General features: G+C 36.0%; 1 protein-coding gene and 1 pseudogene across 1 annotated transcript in view; both read left to right on the top strand.

Moving 5' to 3' along the window:
- The window catches only part of LOC145261074 (G protein-coupled receptor kinase 3-like), a gene marked incomplete in the record, with an annotated part of 298,219 nt that overhangs the window by 45,783 nt on the left and 238,966 nt on the right, over positions 1-13,470 (top strand).
- Positions 8,573-8,689, top strand: LOC145261292 (5S ribosomal RNA; annotated as a pseudogene).

Raw genomic sequence — 13,470 nt, 5'->3', positions numbered from 1 at the left:
TTGCAGACGCTACCAAACCTCTCTGCCAATTTTGGGTCTAAACACTTGAAATTTTAGATATAGGTTACCTGGACATGAGTCAAACTTTTTAATATATATATTTAAGTTATGAACAGTATATAGGGCCGGAGCAAATCCGGATTGAACTGCGAGTAAATTAGATTTTGAAAAAAAAATCTCAGCATATTTTTCTGACAACCAATTTAATCACAAATGGATTCTTTTTGTCACTTTGTTCATAATTCTGTACATGTATTTAAAAAAATAGATTTAAAAAAAGATTAAAAAAATGAAAAATGTACACATATATATGCAGTCATAATAAATCTGTTTTTTATCAGTATCTCTTGAAGGAACCCTTGGCAAGCTCCTAAAATATTCCCATGTTTCCACAAAACTCTGGTTGGGAAATCCTGTTTTAGATTGTTTATATAAAAGGGAAAGAAATCAACAAAACCTATTCAACCTAGTTTCAGTGTATTTTTTCAAACCACTATCAGTAAAAATTACAAAAAATTAAAAAGCTTTTTGACACTCTATACCAGTTTTTACAACCTGTTTATAAATCTTTGTGGAACTCTTCCAATAATGATGTTTGGGGAATCCTTACATAAGAAAATGTTTTTCAATATTATTTTTGTATTTCTCCTTCATAATGCAAGCAGTATTTTTTATTTTTTTTTATAACTGATTTAGTTAAAAACAAAATGTTTCAAATTTATTGACAATTAAAAAACAAAAAAACAAACTACATATTTTCTGACAATCAATTCAAACATAATAATTGGATCATTTTATCAGTTTATTCACAATCCAAAAAAAAAAATAAATAAAATAAAACTAAAAAATGCAAAGTGTTTGTTTGGTATCTTGAAGGAACCCCCCGAGTTTGTGTGGAACTCTTTTTGAGAAAGCCTGTTTTAGACTGTGATGTGCGCAATTTAGTTTGCAAAGAATCTACAATAAATAAGAACCCTCTCACCCTAAAAAAAAGAAACTTTTTTTTCAATTGTCCATATCCAAGTCTTGGATGTAATGGGGGCAATTCAATTCCAAATGTTTGGGAAGGCCCAAAGTATGAGTGTTTTCTAGTTGATAATCTGATATATATATATATATATATATTGTACGTTTTCATCATTTCTTATCTATTTCCAACCAACTTCCTACTTCATCTCTGCCATCCCCATCCCCATCCTCTTCTCTTTTCTCCCTGCAGCTACTGGCAAACAGTTCACACACACACACACACACATAGTGTTCAGTATACTTGTTATCTGTCTACATGCGTTTTCCTCTCTGTATATTTATAAATCTATTTTTATATACCGCCTCCTCTTCTTCCGTTATATATATACACACACACACACACACACACACACACACACACACACACACACACACACACACACACACACACACAAAAGAATACTGGTCCCAGAAAAGGTAAAATGAATGCTCACAAACACTAGAGTAGTTACAAAAGTAAAGCCTCCTTTTTTTTTTTTTTTTCAATCAAAAAGTTGAAAAGTTATGTACCCTTTTAACGGGCAACCTTTTCTGTTCCAGAATTTATTTTTCTACATAGTCACCATCATTCTCAATGCACGTTTGCCAGCATCATTTGACGCCTTGGACCACTTTTTATGCCTATTGAGAATACGGCTACAGAAATTCCGCAGCAAACTCTTTTATATGTAATATATCGATGTTGGCATTCTGTGGATGTTCAGTGTAAATGGTGACGCTCTGATATTATTGTAGCTATTTTGTTAAAACTGAAAAAGTATTTATCTAAGCTAGCAAGCACGCCTGACGTAGCCCAGTCGTAAAGTACACTTAAATACAATAGAATCCCGGGATATTGTAGCCCTAGAATTCGTTTGGAATACAATGTTTTTCCGGCTTCTTGTTATATTTGTCCTGCCTTAAGGTGTTATTTATAATTTTATTTGATTATATACCTGTGTATTATATACTGTACTGTATTTTGTTACTAATTCTTAATATGTACTGTATAAAATTTTGCATCCACTGTGTGGGGATTATGTTGATCAGTAAGGTGTCAATATAACCAAAATTTACTAAAATAATTTTAGGATTACGAAGCAGTCCACACACATTTAGTGAAAATGTGACTCAGAGGTTTCTTATATGTCGGTTTAAAAAAAAACATAGGCCCCCAACAACCAAGCACAAGTAGTATGCCCGGCAACATAAGATAAGGAATTTTTCGACACAGTTGACAAATTGTAGAACTATACAGCGACAACCACATGAATTCTTACAACGAATAGATAGTTGTTGTGGCCTTATTTTAGGGGTTCACAATATCAAACAAGAGAGTCGGTAAAGTCATGTCAACGAGGCTGGCATGGAATCTCTGATTAGAGAGTCCAAAATGGCTGCCTTTCACAGCGATGGGAGAGTCCATGTGAAGACAGGAATAGGGGTGTCAGTTACCCCAGAACAATAGTCAATGTTGATCTTGTGGTTTCTTTCGCATATGGGTCAAGAAATCATGACCCCTAAAACCTTGCCAAAGTAGCTGGTTTGGAGCTGGAAGAATAGCTGCTAAGGGGACAAATCAGAAATTGGATTGTTGCTGGCACGTTGCATCCACTGTGTGGGGGTTACGTTGATCAATAAGGTGTCAATATAACCGAAATTTACTAAAATAATTTTAGGATTATATTAAAAAAAAAAAAAAAAAATTGGAATTACCAAAGATACGGATCAAAATAAGCATAAAAAAGGTATCAAAGACCCCCCCCCCCAGCAAGGCAGGGTAATACTGCTATAATTTTCTTTTTTTAAACGATAATGTGGTTAAGTAGCCTCTTCACCTTGAAGATCTTTTTACTTAGAAAATCACCCATATTTTATTCGGACGTAAACAAATGTTTTTATTTTTTAAAATTATTTTTAAAACAGTAATCTATGAACCTGCATATTTTGAGGCCCTATCTCTCCTCAGCATAGCTTGACTGTCTCTCTAGGAATATACTTAATAGTTGTGGTTTCTTCTGCTATGAGGGATGTTCCAAAAATAATGCCTCCTATTTTTTTTTTTATTTTGCTCAAAAGTATCAGGAGATTGCAAATTGCATTGTTATGATGATTGAACTCCTGCAAGCGTGACCTGAGTTTAATTTCTGTTGCAGATATTGACAAACTGAGATTTTAAGAAAGCAACTTCTGTCATGAACGTGCATCAGAAGCAGAGATGTGTCACTGAATTCCTGGCAAAAGTGCATTGAGAATGGTGGTGACTATGTAGAAAAATAAATTCTTGTGCACAAAAAGTTTGTTTTAATGGCACTATTCCCGTTTTCATAGCTCTTCAACTTTTTGAATTAAAAAAAATTTACTTTTTATATCTATTAATCTTTGCTCTTATCAAGATCAAAGTTTTGTATTGATTTGAAAATCACTTTAGGAAACTTAGAAAATAACCAAAAGTCACAGGGAGCAAAGTCTGGACCACAGGGAGGGCGAGGAACTGTTTTAATGCCCATCTTGGGTAAATAGTCTGTGACAAAAATTGGAGCACTCTTGGGACAAACTTTGCGCAAATCTCCCGCATCTTCCAGTTTCTCGTGAATAATTGTGGGTGCTTGCGTGCTTATTGAACCGCACTATTTTTAAATAGTATTGTCAACTTAAATTAAAGTTTTACAATATCTTTTTTTGTTAAATTGTCAGGTGAAAGTACACTTGTTGTCATGACGTTTTTCTGATCTCCTCTGAGCACCCTTGGGACAAACTTCACGCAAATCTTACGCATCTCCAGTTCCTTGTAAATAATTGTGTGTACAGTTTCTTCACTGACATCAAACTGTGCCATTATTGTCTCTATGGACACACGATGGTCCTTATCCTTGAAATTCTTTATTTAGCCAATAAACTCTTGTGATCTGACTTCCTAACTCTTCCAACACCTCATCATCCCTCAGGCTCCCTGTCTTCCTTAAATCTTCAATGCCACTCAGAAACTGATGCTCAATTCATGCAAGATGGTCCAAAAGCAGTCTGAAGCATTCCATACATTTCTGTGGCATTTTTTTTTTTTTTTTTCAAGTATAAAACAGAATTTTATTGTATATCGTTCTTCTAAAGTGTCCTAACGTCCAGATTGCATTTTTTAAATTCACCAGCTGTGACAATCAGGCTTTAGTAGGGTGTATTTCAATTCCTGCTGTAGCTGTTCATTTGAATCTGAAATGATAAAAATTGGTCAGTAATATGTATAGCAATAATATACTGAATTTTCCAGAGTGTATGGGGAATTTTAGATGCTTGTACAAAAAAAGTCTGGAAACTTATTGAAGGCACCTCGTATACAGGCTGACTAGCCTGCTGCGTGTGTGTGTGTGTGTGTGTGTGTGTGTGTGTGTGTGTGTGTGTGTTAAGAGATGATATTGTGTAAGACACTGGAGGTGGAGGAGAACTGATGTAGACAAAGTATATCTGGATGGTGAATCTGTTGAGGTGGTTCAAAAATTTTTTATCTTTGTGATAATCTTAGTTGTTAAAAAGTTTTGTTACCTTGGGGCAGGGGATGAAGCAGGTGCCAGTGTGATTGCAAGAGATAGGATTTATGGAGTAGGTTCAAGTAGCTTCCGCCATAACTAATCAACTGAGCATTACGGTCGCCGAACAAGGAAGATCTATAAGCTGGGAAAAATATCTGCTAAGAGGGTAAAACATTTAAACAATTGGAACTTGGCAGGTGTAAGTTGACTTAAAGTGCTCTTATATGCATGCACAAATATACATTTATGTTAAAGTCAGTTCATTTATAACTATTTCTTATTCATCTGACGATAGCTTAGATGATAATGACTAAGGCTGGAGCGCTACATGTTTTAGTTTCGATTCTAGCTGATGGCACCCAAGTCATATATTTTTAAATTTTATTTTCAAAATCACTATTATATATTGGGTACAACATAAGCAATAGAATATTGGCTCTATAAAAAATAGGGAATCTGAATAAATTTAAAATATATTTTACGGTCCGTGCAACGCCGGACGCATAAAATTTTGGTTGACTTGACTCGTATTAAGGAATTGATTTTGTCTTTTTTTAAATTAAAAAATTTTTTTTTAATTAACTTATTACTCAGAAAGTATAAACATTTTTAAATGTATAGTTTCTATGTGTGTATGTTTGTGTGTATGTATGTTTGTATGTTTCCCTAAAACTTTTGACAGAAGCGATGGATTTTCTCGATCAGTACCGTTTTGAAGCTCGACGTTTCGGATGACAAATATTGAAAAATTGACTAAAAACATTCATTCCTTCACCCTCAACTGGGCACTTTTCTACAAGGAGGGGTTGCTTTTTTGCCAATATTTTCGAAAGTCACCCCCTTTGACTAGCCTTAATTTAAACCTTTGCTAGTTTCGGTTTAGCGATGAATGCCACGATAAAGACATCATTTTTTTTTTTTTTTTTTTTTTTTTTTCCTCCTTCTCCTACGGGTTCGAGCCTGCTAATCTACTACCATTTTTTTTTTTTTTTTTTTTTTTTGCACAACACACACCTCCAAACATCCGGGCAACGGGCAAATAAATTTCAACAAATGGTGTCAGAGATATCAAGGTCTTATATACAGAAAAAAATCTTTAATCTTAGGAATTAATCCAGTAATTATAGGCTTCAGAAAAAGAATTTCAAAGACTGCCTGGCAATATACCCAGTGAATAAAGTGCAAGAGTAATACAAACAATAGCATTTAGAGATGGTTAGAATCTTAAAAAGAGCTCTTGGTTGAAATATCGGAGATAACGGATGTATGTCTGGCTTTTGTGAGGATACCCCCACAGCCAACTAAAACAAGAAAATTTGGTGCTTGTCTACATTTGGGCCTATAAGTGTTGTTTTTTTTTTTTGTTTTTTTTCAAGAAAAATCTTTAAAAATCTTAATGATGTACATACTTGTCACCATACGAATGTCATATTCTAAAAATCACGTAAATCGATCAAGTTTTTTTGGGTTTTTTTTGTTAAGAAAATCAAATTTTATGACACATTTTATCGAAGGATTTTGTGCGCCATCTTAATTACAAATATAATCGCGAATGTAGGATCAACAAGGGAAGACAATCGATTTTGAAAAAAAAAAAATTTTTTTTCCACCCTTGAAAAATCCTGTATAATTTCCACTTTTTTTTTTTTTTTTAAGGTTTTTGTAGACGCTAAAAAATGAAAATAACGTTTATGAACACAATTTAACGTAAAATGACCACCCCACACGTTGACCCCCACCCCTACACACACAAATTGTGTGTTTAATATTGGGGTTGGGGGTTGATTTTCTTAAATAAATAAATAAATAAAAAACTACTTGATTTACGTGGTTTTTGGAATATGACATCTTCGTTAGGTGACAGGTATGTACATCAAAGATTTTTAAAGATGTATCTTGAAAAAAATTTTTGGTATTTTTATTTATTTTTATTTTTTTACGACCTGCCCCAGCGTAGTATAAACACCCCAACCATATTAAGAACGGCTTTCGGAATAAACACCCTTCCCTCTCCCCAACCTCCCCATAAGAACGGTTTTCGAGGTTGGCGAGGGAGGGGAGTATTCCGAAAGCCGTTCTTAACATGGGGAGGTTGAGGTGGGACACGTAAAAATTTACCAAAATTTTTTATTATAGGCCCAAATGAGACAAGCACCGAAAATTTAAAAAAAAAAATAAAATAAAAAAAAAATAAAAATTTATTAATTTTTAAATGTAGTATTTGCTCTATCACGATTAAGTTTGAAATACCATTTTTTATTTTTTATTTTTTTTTGTTGTACGCACTCAGTTTTCGAATAACCTTTTTCCATTTAATGCGTAGATTTAACGGACGCTTCGTAAGAATTGGTTCTTGTTTTGTTTAAATCTCTTCCCCCCCTCCCCTCTATCTTTGTTGCTGCTTCAATAGTGTTCTTCCTTGTATCCTGTTGCGACAGAGGTGAAGGAAGGTGTGTGTGCCCCACTTCTTTTTGTCGAGTGTCACATTGATTCGGTATTAAGCACAAAAACATCGACCGTGTTACACGGTAAAATTTTAGTGTTGTGGCGTAGCTTTTTTAATAAATCTTTTCATCAGCTTTTATTTTTTTGAAATTCTTTAGCTTAGTAAACCTCGTCATCTCTTTTATGGCTCCGAAATTCAGAACTGTGCGTTTCTGTAGGTTGCATCGTGTGAGGCAGTTTTCTAATTTGAATCGTCGCACTTGTCTACTAATGGATACCGACATAGACTATGGAATCGGATCTGTTGCATTTGTTCATTTTTAAGATACTAGTCCAGAATACAACCAAATAAAAATAATTTTAAAAAATAAACACACACAAATATCTTCGTGATATCCATATCCATCACAGAACGGAGACGTCATAAACCTCAGTACCTCACTTATAACGAAAAAGCGAGACGTTATGTATTGATCTGCCGTGTGTAATAATGGAAAAGACAACTTAATTCGAACTATCGAGGTCAATTTCTTGTTTAAATCGCTAAAAATTGTAAAAAACAAGATTTTCTGTATATAAAAATCTACTTGATCAATTTACGTAATTTTTGGAATATGACATTTACGTTTCGTGTCGGCTATGTACATCGATTTTTCTGTAATTTTGTTTCAGTTCGGTTGAATTCTGGATAAGAACCGTGTTTATTTATGGTTAAGCAATTTATAGCACTGATAGCCCGAATTTGACATTTTAATCTCGCTAACATCAGAACATCAAGAGCAGCTTTGAGTCGACCAGTCTTTGAAATATGCATCCTTGCATTTCTAGTTGCATGATCCATTCCATAGATGTGGTGGTGGTGGGGGGGGAGTAATTCATGTTTATATTATTATTATTATTCGATTGATGTAAGAGAAAATGCAAAATAAAGATTAATTTTTTATAAGATTTTTCACATAAATTTTTTGGCAGGGGGTTGGGGGGGGGCTCATAAATTTTCCCAGGAGACTAAAATGAAATCCTCGTGTCCCGGGGCAAATTGAAATGCTGTCAACATTAACACACAAACGTGTGTGTGTGTGTGTGTGTGTGCGTTTAGGCAGCATTTTTGCATGTAACCAAACATTGTTAAAAAATAATAGACCTTCTGTTTATAATAATACAGTTTATTTTTTCAATTTTTATTTTTTCCGCACAAAAAAAATTGAATAAAGGCAGTAAAATTAAACAGAAACTCTATTTTTGAACGAGATATATATATATATATATATATATAATAGATGGTTATAAGTTTGATCCCGGATTCAGGATGGGTGCTAGTCTAGCCACACTGAAGAGCTGTGATACAGCAAAACAGTCTGTGGATGACGTGTGTGTGTGTATATATATATATATATATATATATATATATATATATATATATACATACACACACACACACACACACATGTCCAGATGTGTATGTGTGTGGAGGTTAAGGATGACTGGAAACAATGCCGAGATAAGCGGAGAGCACATACAGCACCTAATATTTCCAAACGGTCACCCATCTGGCTCAACGTTGCTTAACTTCGGTGATTTGATGAGAATATATATATGGCATAATTACGTTGATACACTAGTTCTCATCAGATCACCAAAGTTAAGCAATGTTGAGCCTGATCAGTACCAGATGGGCGATCATTTGGGAATATTAGGTGCTGTATTTTCTCTGCTTATTTCAGTGTTTCTAGTTGCTCTAGACTTCTTCGCACTGGAATCAGCCAGTGAAGACTCAGGAGAGGTGGAGTTTTGGATTGTGTAACGCTTGCTTCACAATTACATGTGTGTATCTATTGTCTCCTGTGACCGAGCAGAGGCCAGAATGGTAACTCCTGGTGTTATGTTGAGACCCTTTGGGCTGTGATCATAGCGTAGTATCTGTTAACTGTGGCAAGTAGAGCCAAGGATCAAAACATTATTATTGATTCAAGCGATAGCGGGTCGCTGGATCAATTATGATTAGAAAAATAAACAAATTAGGAAAAAAAATGATTGACTTATAATATAATATCACAAAAGGAATGTGAAAATAGAAAATAGATGTAAACATGATTTTTGGGTTTGCATAAACAAATAACTAGATTGGGGTTACATCAGCTGTTGGTCTGAGACACGTAATGAGACACATGATGATATGTAGATCTGGGGAGATTCTAGGCAGTCGTTAGCTGGACATCAAAGGGAAAGGATGATTCAAGAGGGGAGCTGGTCTCCATGACGCAGGGAGCAGCATCATTTCAGGCAGCCAAGATGTAAAAACGTGTAATCTCTGAAGATGCTGGCCGGAATCATGAAAATAAATGTTCATAAATAATTCAGATATGTGTTGTGTTATTTACATCTGTTAAAAAGAACTGTTTGTCTACAACTGTTTCGATACGTCCACGTCAGTCGTTTCCTGTTAGAACTGTTGCATAAATGTTAAAATATACACACTAGACGATCAACTAAATGATACAACGTATATACATACACGCATTTACACGTACACGAATACACAGAAAAAGATAAACCCCACTATTCAACATGTACGTCTTTATAGAACGTATTCATACACACAAGAGGTCCTGGATATGACGATATCCTATATCTGATGGTGAGGTCCCAGCTTGCGGGCTTTGGGGCGTGTGGAACCACCCCTTAATTGCCTTTGCTCCCAGGTTCACTCTGCCCCGGAGTGATAGTACCTGTTAGGGTCCCAACTATGGGTTGAATAGAAACTGACTTGAAAAAATATATATTTTATTAAAAACTTTTCCTTCAAAATCATTGGATTCTGCATTAAATAACTTGGAAAGGGTTCCTATTTACAATGCCTCTCCACAGGACAGTTAGACACCAGGGTCGTTTTTTAATGTGGAGAAAAGGAACAAAAATAAAAATTGTCTCCGTCGTGAAGGATTTCTCCTCCACTGACAGAGAACAAGAAATTGAAGTGCAGCATCTGGAGAACAGATGGTATTTATTTGCTCCTCCACTGAGCAAATTAGGCACAAGGCCGATTTTTAATGTGAGGAGTGAAGGGAGGGGGAAGGGAAGAAGGGGACCAGCTCCCGAGAGGTGGGAAATGGGAGCTGGTTAAAGGTCAGGCATGTGGGGTTGCCCCCACAACTGGTCTTTGCTAGTCATAGCTAGTCATAGCTTGCAGCATCTGCCGGAACAGATACTACACTTTGATCTTGTCCCGAATGCCAAAAACAACCAACCATCATACATACAACATAACACTGGGAACATGTTTACCAGCAAGAACAGTTGGAAATAAGTCGTACACCATCCACTATGACTGCAATTTCTACAGCTACATACCTAGAAAACAAAGCCATAAAACCTGACATAGTGATATGGGATGAAGAAAAAGAAGCAACCTAAGTAGAAGTTAGTGTCCTCCAATGATGCTAAGTTGAACAGAGTTGAAAGGATGAAGATAACGAAATACCAAGGTGTTATCTATGACTTGAAAAGAAACCAGAATCTTTAAGATCATCTCTATCATTCCAGTTATTATAAGAGCAACTGGACTCGTGCAAAAGAATTTCAAAAACTACCTGGCAAATATACCCGGTGAACCAAGTGCAAGAGAAATTCAGACAATTGCACTTAAAGGTCCGGGTAGAATCTTAAAAAGATCTCTGTTAGAATACGAGTTAGCGGCATCCGGTAGGATGATCCATCTTCAGCTTTAACGAACTGATGAGAAAAACGAGTAAAATGGATGGACTTTTTGTTTATTAAGCAGATTCTTTAAAAAATTGTAAACCGCACGTTTATAAGACCACATACATCTGTCACATGGAGTCTTCAATCCAATGATGAAACATCAGAACCACACGATCTTGGCTGCAATAGAGAAACTTGCTGGTCTTGCTCTACAGGCCTGCACAAGGAAGTAGATATTTACTCCACCATGCGTGATGTGACATGAAGTGGAAAACTCAAGAGAGTTGAGCCAGTGCCCCTAAAGAAGGAGCACTCTAGCCTTTTTAAAATTGCATGGACAGCCCTGTTGGCATTTTCTGTTAGAGGTGCCCTGGGTTGTAAGCAATAAATTTACACCACCCGGAAGACGGCAACAACATGGGAGGGTGTGTCTCTGTAGGATTACCCAGGACCATACCTCAGCTCGACAGATGCAAAGTCATTTTCTGCTGAAAAATGTCCAAGACTGTGTTGCGTATAGATTCTGGACTAGTATAAATATAACCTACCGAGATTTATTGAGAAAGAAGCTGGCATATTTATTTGAAAATGGAGGATGTCCTAAAAGAGTGAATGGTAATTGCCAAACGCTGTAGATTTGTATGTTTGTTTCACAACAGCGGCCAAATTTTAATGTATGAGAGAATAGTGCACTTAAAGAATTATTTTTTAAAATATCTCTTTTGTGTCCACTAAGACATTTCTTCAGGTTTCATTGAGTTTCACCAATAGATATTGCAGTTATTGTATGACATCGACGTGGGCCTTCTAGGAAAACTTGTTGTTTTTATGGATGCCAGTTTCAATACATCAGTTCATTGAACTTGAAAATGACCATGTTGTAGTCTGCAGGGAAACATTCTCATGGTAACGTGTTCCACAGTTAAGAAGTTCTTAGAAGTTTCGTTTGATTTTAGGTACACAGAAGAAGAAGAGATTTTTATTTATTTTTTTTTTTTTTTGCGGTGTTGAAAGAAAGACAAGTTCTTGCTAAACAGATCTTATGGGAATGGCAAGCAGAGTTTGAAACTCAATTGTGTACATACCATGGAAATAGAAATAGAGTAACGAAAAACAGACAATGTCTCTTCTGTGAGAAAAAGTCTGCACAAAGTGATGAGATCATCTTTTAGTAGATTGCAAAGTCGATTTTTATAATTAACAAGTGAAGCATGCATGGTCCCTCGTGAGTGCACAGTGAATGAGGCTCACAAAAAAATGACTACGTTCAGCATTTACTCCCACCCCAGTTAGCCTCCAAAGTCCCCAGGGGACATCAAATCCTAATGAAAATGAACAAGCTGTGCAGTTTTAGGTCTTAACACTCAGTTGTATCAATTAAGATAAAATGTAATAAGTCCTCAATCGTACAGTATATCGATACACTATGGCTGACTGGGATAGTTTCCGTACATTTATATCGGATCTTCCTCTGCGTTCCAAAAAGAAAAGGGATGTGTCGTCTATAATATCAGACCTGACGGAATGGTTAATTGTAGGTATAGACCATTTCATACCCTCGAAAAAGTTCCAGCAAAAACCAAACAGCCAGCCATGGTTTTCTCCAGAATGTGCTGCTGCTATTGCGCATAGAAATCACTTTTTCCACTGCTTCCAACGTAATAGATGTATGGAAACTAAACCCGCTTTCAAAACTGCCAGCAACCATTGTAAGAAAGTAATAAAAAAAATGCAAGAGAGTTATATGCTCAGTCCATCAAGTCCAAAGTAGCTGAGCAGCGGCTTGGTTCCCACCATTTTTGGCAAATAGCACCCTGGAAAATCTCATCAGTATACCCTGTATTTAAGAATTCAGGTGATCGTTCATCCCCCTCTCAGTACAGGCCAATAAGTCAATAAAAATGGTGGGATCCTTCTATCGATCCAGTAGATATCTCACTGCTGATGCAATTCTCTATCTATATAAGAGCCAGGTACGCCCAAGGATGGAATACTGTTGCCACATGTGGGCAGGAGCTGCTAGAAAAGACTTGTCCCACCTTGATAGGGTTCAAAATAGACTTCGTGGCCTTGTGGGAGATGTCCTTTTCTCTTTGCTGCAACCTCTATCTCACAGAAGAGATGTTGCAAGTTTGTCTCTGCTTTATCGTTATTTTCATGGAAAGTGTTCGACTGAGCTTCGATCTATGGTCCCCCCCTCGCCAAACTTTCACAAAAAACACTCGTCTAGCTGAAAACACTATCAATAATTCCCCCCACTCTTTATCTGTGCCTAAACCTAAACATAAATTCCATGATCAAAGCTTCTTTCTTAGAACTGCACGCCTGTGGAATTGTCTTCCGTTTTCCTGCTTTACAGCCGTCTATAATATGGTTGTCTTCAAGTCTTAACGTAAATAAGTTCTTGATGAGCCGTTCCATATAAGTTAACAAATTTACCGAATTTTTATTACTAATGATTACTATATTGTCCCTTTCACTACTGTACACTCTTTAACCCTTATCCTTGAGTGGCCTATCGGCCTTGATAAGTGGTGCCGCCTTATGTAAAAAAAAAACATAAAACAACATGTAAATTAGTTCTGCACCATGCAAAAAAAGAAATGAATACCTCCATCATTTGCCCCCCCCCCACATCATTTAGCCCCAAAAGTCCTCAAGGTCTTAACATATTTAAATTTGAGTTCAGCACCATGCAAAACTGTTAAATAGACATACACAGAAAATTTTGGACAAATATCGTAAAATAGTCCCAAAAATGGAGTGTTTTTATTAGCCCTAAAAGAGC

This window comes from Euprymna scolopes, chromosome 37 (genome assembly GCF_053919585.1).
Source record: "Euprymna scolopes isolate OS-2025 chromosome 37, ASM5391958v1, whole genome shotgun sequence".
NCBI lineage: Eukaryota > Metazoa > Mollusca > Cephalopoda > Sepiida > Sepiolidae > Euprymna > Euprymna scolopes.
Note: the sequence above shows the minus strand (reverse complement) of the source record. Positions and strands in the feature narration are given on the sequence as shown.